This window comes from Dermacentor variabilis, chromosome 4 (assembly GCF_050947875.1).
Source record: "Dermacentor variabilis isolate Ectoservices chromosome 4, ASM5094787v1, whole genome shotgun sequence".
In the NCBI taxonomy this organism is placed as follows: Eukaryota; Metazoa; Arthropoda; class Arachnida; order Ixodida; family Ixodidae; genus Dermacentor; species Dermacentor variabilis.
The window spans coordinates 109,193,007-109,203,871 of record NC_134571.1 but is presented as its reverse complement, the minus strand read 5'-3'; the positions used below and the strand labels follow the sequence as shown (position 1 = coordinate 109,203,871).

General features: G+C 50.0%; 1 pseudogene; it reads left to right on the top strand.

Annotated features, from left to right (window-relative positions):
* The first annotated feature begins 3,583 nt into the window (after positions 1–3,583).
* Positions 3,584–7,316, top strand: LOC142579601 (very long chain fatty acid elongase AAEL008004 pseudogene; annotated as a pseudogene).
* Positions 7,317–10,865: the final 3,549 nt, after the last annotated feature.

The following is a 10,865-nucleotide window of genomic DNA, read 5'->3' as shown; positions in this document are numbered from 1 at the left end:
TTCGGCAACAGCGGTCAAGACCGAAACGGACGCATCTTAGGAGACGTTGTCTGCAGAATTGATCATAACTCTGACTAAGGTCAGTGACTTTGACGAAGGTTTGTGGGTTTTTCAATACAGGAACATTTGAAAGGCGTCATTTTCGATGCACTTCAAGATATGATGGTTGTTATCGGATTCGGTCATCGACGCATTGGCGCGCTTGCTAATGTCGACGACGTCTTCTATATGCAGTTGGTGAAGTTCTCACCGGGCTGTGGGGAACGGTTGCGCAAGTGCTCTTCGGCAAGTCTTCGCACTGCGGAGCGACCGCAAACTTTCGTGGAGCTCGTCGCGAAGTCGGACTAGGTGCGGAAGTCAGATTCCTGGTTGCGGAACCACACGTTCACGACACCTGCGAGGTATAGAAGGCCGCGTTCTTCAAATGATGAGCATCGTCCAATCTGTTGTGGCCACTTGCCCGTTCGTAGGATGAGAGCCAATCTTCGACGCCGTTTGGCCGGACCCCCTGAAGATAGCTAGATCCCGCTGAAGCAGCGAGTCGGAACATGGAAGTGTGGGCGAGGCCGGCTGTGGTGTTTGACGTCAGGCATGATGGGCGGCACCTTCCAACTGGGGAGTTCCAGGGTTGGGGAAAGCCTAGCAACCTCCATCAAGTATGTAACACGGTTTAATTACCATGCCAGAACCAAGGGCCAGAACATACGCAGGCAAGGCATGTTGATCTAGTGTCAAACAGCGAGCGCGTGAGCTCTGTTCTCAAGGGAAGTGTTGACAATACGCCCAATGCGCGCGCATGCCTTCTTCGGTACAGCGCATATTTTCTTATCTAGGAAATGTCGCTTCTGAAGACGCAAAGCAGTTGATGAGCGACCATGCAGATAACACTTGGCACAATAACGTAGCCCTTCCCTGGCGAGAAAAGAAGGAGAAAAATAAACTACTTCAAACTGCCTGCCGATTAACAGCAGCCTATGCTAAAGCTATTTGCATACTTATACCCGATCTAATTTTCTTGCAAAAGCATTTTTCTGCGCCAAAAAGCACCAGCTAATCGCGAAGCCGTATTTCTCTTAGATTCTTGCCTTTAGTCCTTCCAACTAACAGGTAGATAGCAGCCAGCGTTTCTCATAAGGCCAAGTGGCGAACTTCCTCGCTTTGTTATTAAAACTCACTCACTCACTCACTCACTCACTCACTCACTCACTCACTCACTCACTCACTCACTCACTCACTCACTCACTCACTCACTCACTCACTCACTCACTCACTCACTCACTCACTCACTCACTCTTCGATTCATCATGAAATAATGAACAAAGCAGGGCTAAAATGAGGCTATATAGATGTGCATAACAATGGTCATTATGAGTGCTTCTCATTCCATTTTAAGCATGCATCTATACTCTCGTGAATTATGCCTTGCTTTTTCTTCACTAGTCACAACTCAGCTTCCGGTTCATCTAATTTTCGTAGAAGAACGGGCTGCCATCAATGTCTCTCATGCCTTGTTGTTGTTTTAGAGCGTAGCTCTTTGGCGTCCGTTCCTGGGTTTCGCGTCGTCGTCGGCGTCGGCCTCGTAACCAGCTCCGCCCCCCTTTCATCCCCCCAGCGCTAGCAGCGACCGACTGATACCGCTGGATGCCGCTGTCGCCGCTAGAGAGTCAAGATAACGTGACTGCATAGAACACCGTCGCCGCCATGCAGAAAGAGGAGGAAAGGGTCCCCCCCCCCTGTTCTTGTGTGGCGGATAGGGTGCTCTTCAGTTGCATCAGTCAGTCGCTGCTATCCCTTCCCTCCTCCCTTTATCGTGTTGTCCGCTTGCTGCGCGCGCTTCTGCCCCCATCGTTTGCCGCTGGGTATACACGCCGCCCCCCTCCCCCCTCTTCCTGCGAGTCTCCGGTTGTCAAAGCGCCGGCTCGAACTTAATTCCTTTCTTCGCTCCTCCTCCAATGCAACCCCTGTGCGGTGGCAATCAGAGAGCCAGATCGGTGGCGGCGGATCTGTATATGTGCACCGCCCGAGCCGAAATTGCCGCTGCCGTTCGCCCTGTGCGGTGGCAATCAGAGAGCCAGATCGGTGGCGGCTTGACATAAAGACAAACAGCAATTTCCTAACACTTATGCGGGAGAACATCCCGTTCCTCTCGCTCGTAACGCGTCCCACGGCTGTGACAACCTCGCGAGGCACTTGTATAGACCTCGTCTTTGAGAATCAAGCATTGGTGTACCAAGTCGAACATATATCAGTCTATTTCTCCGACCACAAAGCTTCCTTCATGACTGTCAAGAACTGTTAGTGGAGTCTTTGTTAAAGGAATACGTGTGAAAAATAAAAAAAAAATTCTGTGATAGCGCATACATGTGTTGCTCGATTTCTTTGCCTCAATCTATCGAAAAGGTGAAACAGCTTATTTGCTGCGCTCAAATTTCGCATTAGGAAGTAACGTAATCGTCGGTAATTTTTTTTCTTTCTTTCTCCTTCGTTTCTTTCCGACGTGCCGCCAGGTTTCCGAGCCCGCCAGTCTCTCAACGCTAGGATCGGTGGGCACGTGGCCTTGAAACCACTCACGCCCGCCGCACTATAGACAGAACCACGGCGCCGTCTCTCATTGCAATTAATCAGGGACAGCGGCAGCTACGCCAGGGGGCGCGAAGAGAGAGAGAGACAAGGAGAGAGAGCGACAATGTCGTCTAGAATAAACCACACATCGCCCACTTCGCAATTTCCGCTTTTCTAGCCGGTGGGCTCGCCAAAGCCTTAGACACCTCCAACCACCCCACACGCTCATTGCGTCGTCCCTCCACTTTAATGTAGATAAAGAAAATAAAGAAACATATCAATGCATGTACCACTGTAACCGACGCTGTGCACGCAAAGCCACCCGCTGTTGCCACTGGCGAACGTAAGCAACACGAGACGATGGGCACGTCACGCATGCCGACGTCGTCTCGGTGTTCCCGCCACCACGGACAGGAAAATGATCGAACGGGCAGAAAGTATAAGCAGGGAGCGGCGAAGTGTTCGGGAGTGGGAAAGGATGGTGAAACAGGGTTTGCTCGCAGATCGAGCCGGTGGACCCCAACCGGCCCGGAGCTCAGACGCCAGCGCGCTCTGGCGCTTGTGGCGAAGAACGGCGGCTACCCTTTCCCGTTACCGTCTCGCTCTTCCCTGCTCCACCCTCGGACGACAACGGCCTCGGCGGCTGCGAGTGCTTCCTCCCGCATATTTCGCCTGCTTTCCCTTCACCACGAATATGCAACCTTCGTCGGTGGTTCACAAATAGTGAGAGGCCGCTTCCCTTCTCTTTCCTCGGCCCTCCCAAGGGGCTTTCCCTCTGACCGACAATTCCACCTTATTTCCCTCCTTCACGTTCCTCACTCCCTCCTGCAATCGAAAAAGCCTCTTTCCATGTCCGAACAGCGAGCTGACTGGCCACGATTTCCTTTTCCCTCTCCCTAACGGGAGAGAAGGCAGCAACGGTTGCCGGCGGCGGCGTTCGATCAATGAAGTCGTCCCGGTTCGTACGAAAAAAGAAAAGGGAGGCAGAGTGCGCCGTCGCGACAGACTCGATATACACCGCCAGCGTTGCCGCTACGAGCAGCCAGCTCCGAGAGGTTCGCTGAGGCGGCGGCTGCTGCGTTCCGCTGCCGGCAGCGCACAGTGCCGGGCACACCAGCGCCCGCCAACGAAAATGGAAGCCGCCGTCGACCTGCTGACCGGTGCACCGAGTAGAGCCGTGGCGGCCACCGCCCCGGCAAATGCCGGCGCCCTCTCCAACGCCACCTTGGCCCGGGACCCGCGCACCGCAAGATGGCCGCTCGCCGGCAACCCGCCGCTCATCGGCGCCCTCCTGCTGAGCTACGTGTACCTCGTCAAGGTGGGCGGGCCGCGTTTCATGCGCGACCGCAAGCCGTACAACTTGCGCCGCGTCATCCTCCTTTACAACGCGACCATGGTTCTCCTCAACGCCTACTTCGTGGTCAACTTTTTGTCGCGTTCGTACTTGGGCGGCGGCTACAACGTGCTCTGCCAGGGCATTCGCTTCGACGCCGACCCTCGCACCCTCGAGTTGGTGTCGCTGTGCTGGTGGTACCTGCTGGTGCGCATCGCCGACTTCCTAGACACCGTGTTCTTCGTGCTGCGCAAGAAGGACTCGCACGTCTCCTTCCTGCACGTTGTCCACCACGTCCTGGTGGTCTTCAACGGCTGGTTCGGCCTCTCGTACGGGCCTGACGGTCAGGTGATGTTCTGCATCTGCCTGAACAGCTTCGTGCACGTCATCATGTATACCTACTACTTCCTGTCACTGTTGGGTCCACGCGTCCAGAAGCACCTCTGGTGGAAGCGCTACCTGACACAGCTGCAGCTGGCGCAGTTCATTGCCATCTTTGTGCACAGCACCATACCGCTATTCAAGGACTGCGGATACCCGCGACCGCACACGTTCATCGTGCTCTCCGAGTCTGTGTTGTTTTTCGGCATGTTTGTGCGCTTCTACCGCGGCGCCTACAACAACAAGCAGCCAGCAAAGGCAGCCTGAGAGCGTTTGCTGCGTCGTAATCCATATCGAAGTGGGGAGGAGAGTCTTTCTTGTCATGACTAGCATGCTACGGCAGATGGCTGACACCTACAGCTGCTAAGTGCTGGCGTTTACGAAGCCGGGCAGAAAGCACAGGGGGAGTTCGTACGGTTCATTGACTAACGGTCCACATCTAAAACACGTTGGCGGGCTACTTGGTTTGAATCTATGATAGAGTGTGTAAGTGCGACTGAACGAGGACGTAGAAAGAAACAGATTACAGCACTGTCTCTGTGTATCCACTTCTTTCTGCGTTCTCGTTCAGTCGCGCTTACCCACGCTATCATGGGTCCACATCTAGACGCTGTTCGGACAGAATAAGGGAAGCCATCATTGACCTGTTTTTCAGCGAGCTTCCGTTTTCGAGCTGTTTGGCGGAGATGCACATAAATACAGCGGCCAGTTTGGGAAGCATCTTTAGCCAGCTTGTATGTCTTGTGCAACAAATTATTTTTCTGTCAGCGTATTAGGTTCTTTAGTATATATAATGCATCACCGCATCGATCAAACTCGCCTAAAGGAGGAAGAGGAGGATGCTAGCTACGGGTGCCATCCTCCCTAAGCTCGCCTGTTGAGGCTTGTTAATAGATTTCTAGATGCTATGTACATTACATTTTTCCCAGCGGCTCTGAGGCTTGACGATCCATTTGGGTATTCTGGTGTTCCTGTTCCTTCTCGACGCGGTCATGCTGGTTGTGCGGGTTATAGTTTCGCTTCTCAGCTAGCATCAGACGCGTAGCCGTTCTCTAAGGCGAGGTGATTACTGACATAATGCTGAAAGGTCAACACCACCTGCTAATCAAGTTTTTCGAAAGTTGCGTGCCGTTGCGAATCCGGCTTCACTTTTGTGAACGGGAAGTAACTGCCTGGCTCCGCGTCCTCGCAGACGCGGCTGCAGAAGTTTGACTGAGTTATTAGGCAAAATTATTCAGCGTCCATGAGGCTAAACGCTAGTCCGACTCGCGCATTAACTTGAAGTACGGCATGCTGCATGATTCCTGGGGTCTTCAGAAAAGATATTTAACTTGACGGGCAAAGTCAGGTTTTCTTAACACAGAAAGAAGGCACAACTTGATGTTTCATGCTAACTATTAAGCAGGTCGCGAGAAATTTCGAACCTGCATCCTTAGGTGCATGGTGAATGTTCCACACGTTCTTTCAGAGACCAAAGAAGTTTCAGTAAACTCAGCGGATCCATATTTTGAAATATTCACTCGGTGTCGCATACACTTGCTTCTTTTGGACCATACCTACCTAGCATAGCAGTATAGCGAAGACAATTATGCCGCAACGTGTACAATCTGTCAAGAAAAGAATGAATGAACGCCAGTGGCTACCAGGTGAAAGTGATCAACTTAAAGGAAACCCTGACGAGCCCTATTGAACAAAGCGATCTGCTTAGTGTACCACGAACAAAGCCAGGAAAGTCATTGATGAAACAAAACTGCAGCGCAGGTGACTTGTGCCTCACGAACATTTAGGGTTCTTTCCAGACTGCAACACCGGTCTGGACCGTCGGTAAACGTTTGATTTTCATTGATGCGTCGTTGTCAGTATCAAAGACTTACCATTCACCGTTACAGCCACTTATGTGGGAAGTGGGAGATGAGGATATGGCCGTGGGCATTAAATATCCAAATGGAGGAAACAGCTGACCACGAAGTGCTTATAGAAGGCAGCAATCCTCCGGTGAGCTAGAAGAGTTTAAGCCAAACTACAGGCATAAAAATAAATAGGTCTCAAGATTCTCCCGCAAAGAGGTCTGCTGTACGCCTCTCCATTGTCGTGACACACCTGTTGCACAACTGCGACCTTGTTGGTCTGAAATGCCACGTTCATTTGGAGTAAATAATATACTGTAAGATGCCAGAGGAAACCAAAACTGACAAGAGGGCCTTCCAGAATGCGCGGCACTATCAAGATGAAATGCAAAGGTTGACCGTGGAACGTGAAGCTTCTTCAAATACTTAGAAGTTCTTGGCCGAGGCCGTATCAGAAAACGCTGGGCGGTGACTACCGTCCGATGTTACAGGATGCCAAAAATAAAACACTGGTGACAGACGAAGTCACACCGGCCGACATCTGTGTACCCTTGTGGAAGCGTGGTGAACTTTTGTGGTGCCTCCTGAGAAATACCGTTCCTGGAGTACAGCTGCCTCGACTGCTGTCGTCTGAATTCGTGAAACACATGCTGTGTTTGCGTGCGTGCGTGCGTGCGTGCGTGGTATTACTTTATGTCTTTCGAGCGTACCGGGAGTGCGAATTTGCGGAGAATTCTCGCGTCTGACACTGACCAAGCCAAAAAATGCCTTAGCGCATCACGCTACGGGGCATGAATCCGTTCCCTTTTCTTGGTGGGCTTAGGTCTTAAAGCCCCCCCCCCCAAAAAAAAAAAATAATAGAAAAGAAGGCACTGCTTTGCTTCCTTCCGGGAGCCGAGCTTTAATTGGCCGTGATAAACGTCTTGCCATGTTGTGAGGCACGCTTGAACACGATGTATGTGCGTGTCGGTGCGTTTGGTTGTTGGAACGACACGCGATATAATATTATGTATAGCGATTCATCGTATGTGTACCTGTTTTGTGACCTACGTGATGTTGGTTAAAATCAAAGAACACCCATTCTTCAAGGCGTCTGCTTGTGGTCTTTGTGCTACCAGTGGCAGCAGGCACGAGGTGGTTTGAGAGAGCTCATCAAGTGCGCAGTTTTTACGTACACCAAAGTTGGTCACTACATGTAGACATGCAAAAAAAGAAGAAAAGATTTCAAAAGAACAATTTTTTTTGCAGTAAACAATAAAAACAAAAAAAATATTCGCAATTTTCTGATGCAATTTTAAAGTTTTATAGACTGATTTTGTTGCCATCTGGACCTCTGAGCAACTGTTCTCTCAAGTAAAGGAAGCCAATGGCACGTAGCACTCAAAAGGAGCAACAAAAAAGTTGGTACAGCTCTTGCTCAGCTCAGCTCTTGCTTGGTGCATCTGTTGCTTTAGTGCCAGGCTTGGGCATAGTACTAAAGTAATTTAAAAGCTGCACGCAAACAATCACTTTTTGTTTACCAAGCACGGGTCGACGTTATAACACTACGGCGAAGCTCTGCATGCGCAACAGTTGTGTACGGCCTCTGGCACCAAGCAGCGCGCCGCGCCAGTTTCTGAACGAATAGTTTTGGCATACTGCTGTCGTCACCACTTATCAGAAAAGCTTAACGCGGCATGTACTAGCTGAAATACACGGAAATAGTAGACATAGTTATGCTGCATTTGTTTAATACCTACACTATAAAAACAGTTGCACCCTTTGGGGTGTATGCAGGCCGCACAACAATAATCGCCATCTGTCTCGTCCGCATTTGCTTTCTTTAATGCGGCGAGCCCGGTACTTTCCAGTAACGAACGGCATGCGCGTTATCAGCATGACATAGCATTCCCGACAGGAAAGCAACGAGCACAGCGTTTTCAAGAAAGGAAATGCGGGCAAGACAGATGACGATTATTGCTGTGTGGCAAATATACACTCCAAAGGGTGTAAACGTTTCTTAGAGTGTAGTTGTAAGGCGCGCCGGCCTAAGAATGGACTCCCAAATACTGGTGGGCACCAACGCATTACGCTAACGTTAACGATACGCGGACGGGATATGCGAATGATCGGTGACAAAATTTTTGTTGCGTTTTAGAACCAGCCTATTTAAGTTTTATGATTATTTCCCATAGTTCTGTACCGGACCAAACTTCACACGAATATAGTCCAGGAATGTAATATGGGGGACTTGGCAACGCATGTCCCAGCATCGATCTGCTGGCGAGGCTCTTGCTCCAGTGAACCGCCCCTACCTTAGGCATGTCGGCTACCGCAAGTAGTATCGCCATCATCTGCCAGTTTACTGAACTGTTCTGAATTCGGAAATAAACATTCAAAGCTGCTCAACAGGGCCTCAGGTGAGCGACTACGAAGGCCAGATATGTGCCATGTAACGTGCACATGAATGTTGAGACGGCTTCAACCAACGCTTCTGGCCGTCTTGCCCCATCAAGTGACGACGAATGCGATACGAAGTTATTTCTTGGATAATTTCCACATTTATTTTGTTTGTTGCGACAGAACCAGCCATTCATTCCATGCACTAATTTGGCATCCTTACTGGTGTCGATTTATCTTACTGCGAAAGAAGTTTCAATTTAATCTCACTGTTGCCCATAAGGATTACAAGCGGCAAATAAATAAGTGCAATCCTTCGTGAAGAAGCTTCATAAGTAGCCTGTGTAGCTTATATGGTCCGCAAGTAACTGTTCGTAGTCTCTTGGCTGGTCTGTCCGTATCCCGGCACCCTTAAGCACTCTCTCTTGTGGCCTTCGTCCCCGGACAGAATCACAGCTGATGTCGAACATCTGCTGCAGACGCTGGCAAAGGACACTTGAGGCACTACACTTCACAGGGTCTTCAGGTGATGGGCCCCAGGCACAGGTTACGGAAGAAGTAAGGGCCCCTAGCAGCCCGATATCTCTTGAGACAGACTTCCTCCACCCTAGTTAGATCACGTGGAAGGGAGAAGACACATGGGAGGTGAGGGGGGGGGAAGGCAGATTATAGCCCATGCACGTTCCGTCGGAGAAGAGATTTTCGGGCTACGAAGATGGACAGAAGTTATAAGCTTGAAGCTGTTGCCCTCCGCCGTCCATCAAAGCTTTCCGTTACGCTGACGAGGGCAACGAGTTGGCGTGATCGATGACGGTTGTCGTCATTGGCCTGCGGTAATGAGCGCGCTAACTAATGCGCTACCATGCGACATTTGTACTTGAGAATTTGTGCAAAGTCTTGAGTCCGACGCGGCCTATGAGAGTGATGGTGTCTCCACATGTATTTGGGGGCCATAACACTCGATGCCATAGAGGGATAGCACGAGGCTGTGTGCGTCGCGAATAAGTTGTTCTCGACAAGTTCTTCTCGAGCGGCTGCTGCTGTCGCCGTCAACAAGTTCAGTGCGAAATGAAGCACTGAAGTCTGCTGAACTATTCGTGTCGTTGGAGCACACGAATACATGAGGTGTATGCAGGTTTTGTCAGGCTCCTAACTTTTTTTCTAAATTTTCAATTTACCTGGGAGAAAACGCGAGAAGTACTCTTTCTGATAATGATGTATAGTATTTAATGGCGCAAGGGCCAGATAATAACTATTTGTTTAAGCAACTCATACTTCTTGGAAATGTTTCATCTCCCCGAAATAGCCCCATACTTACACGAAGTGAAAACCAATGTGCTCTAACAGGCTAATAACTTGAATGCGGAGCTTGTAATATGACCTCGCTGAATGTCTACCTCATTTTTAAAATGAGTGCTCGAGTGTTCTACAGGAACGAATTCTTTGCAGCTTCTAAATGGCCTATCTATCATCTCTCCAGTGGATGTCTTGTGATTAAGCCCGGCTACTTAGAATTTTCATTTCGGGAGTCATATTTGTGGCCAACTAAGAAATAAGCAATCACAAAAGTTAGCTACTTGGAAAAAATTCATTAAAGTTTTCGCAGTGCACCGTTCCACTCTGTAAATGAGCCCCTTAACGTAAAGCTACTCCCATCTCCTGAAGTCATAATTGCGTAACCGGCAACGTAAGTATTGTGCGCTGACTCGGCACGTTGTTTGAACCAACCAATAATATTACCGCTCTTCTCGTTTACAACAGGTCACCTTCGTTTTATTTTAAAGCCAATAGCATTGCCACCTTTTATAGATTTTTCTTATCTAATTGACTGACAAAAGGCGAGGAGCACGCAGAAAGGGAGAGGGTTTCGGTGGGGTCGAGCGAGCGCAGGGAAAGCGGATAACCAGATGAGGAAGGTGGTGCCGGCGTCTGGGATTGGTCCGCTTCCCCTTGTTTAGCTTGCGGTGGCTGCTCGAAAATTTTGGCGGCGTGCAACGGAAGGTTAAAAAGTGGGTGTCCAGCGAAGCTGTTGAAAACTACCACTACAACTGTTCCGGAGGGTATGCAATGCTTTATTGCTCAATTCCTCCTCCGGCGCATTATTCACCTACAGGAGAATATGGTCGGGCAGTACTCCCCTGTGCTGAAATTCCACGACAAAACGACCAGCGGCAGCACGCCACTGTTCCTCGTATTGCCATTTATTTTCCCTTTGTCGCTTCTCGTACTCACGCTGCTCCTCGGGAGTCCTAAGTATGCGTTGCCTACCCAAAGCGATGATGCAGCACAATGAAATCAGTTGCTAGGCTGGTTATTTTATATATGAATGGCTAGTGACGTCACCCCTCAAGTCGCAAGCAGCC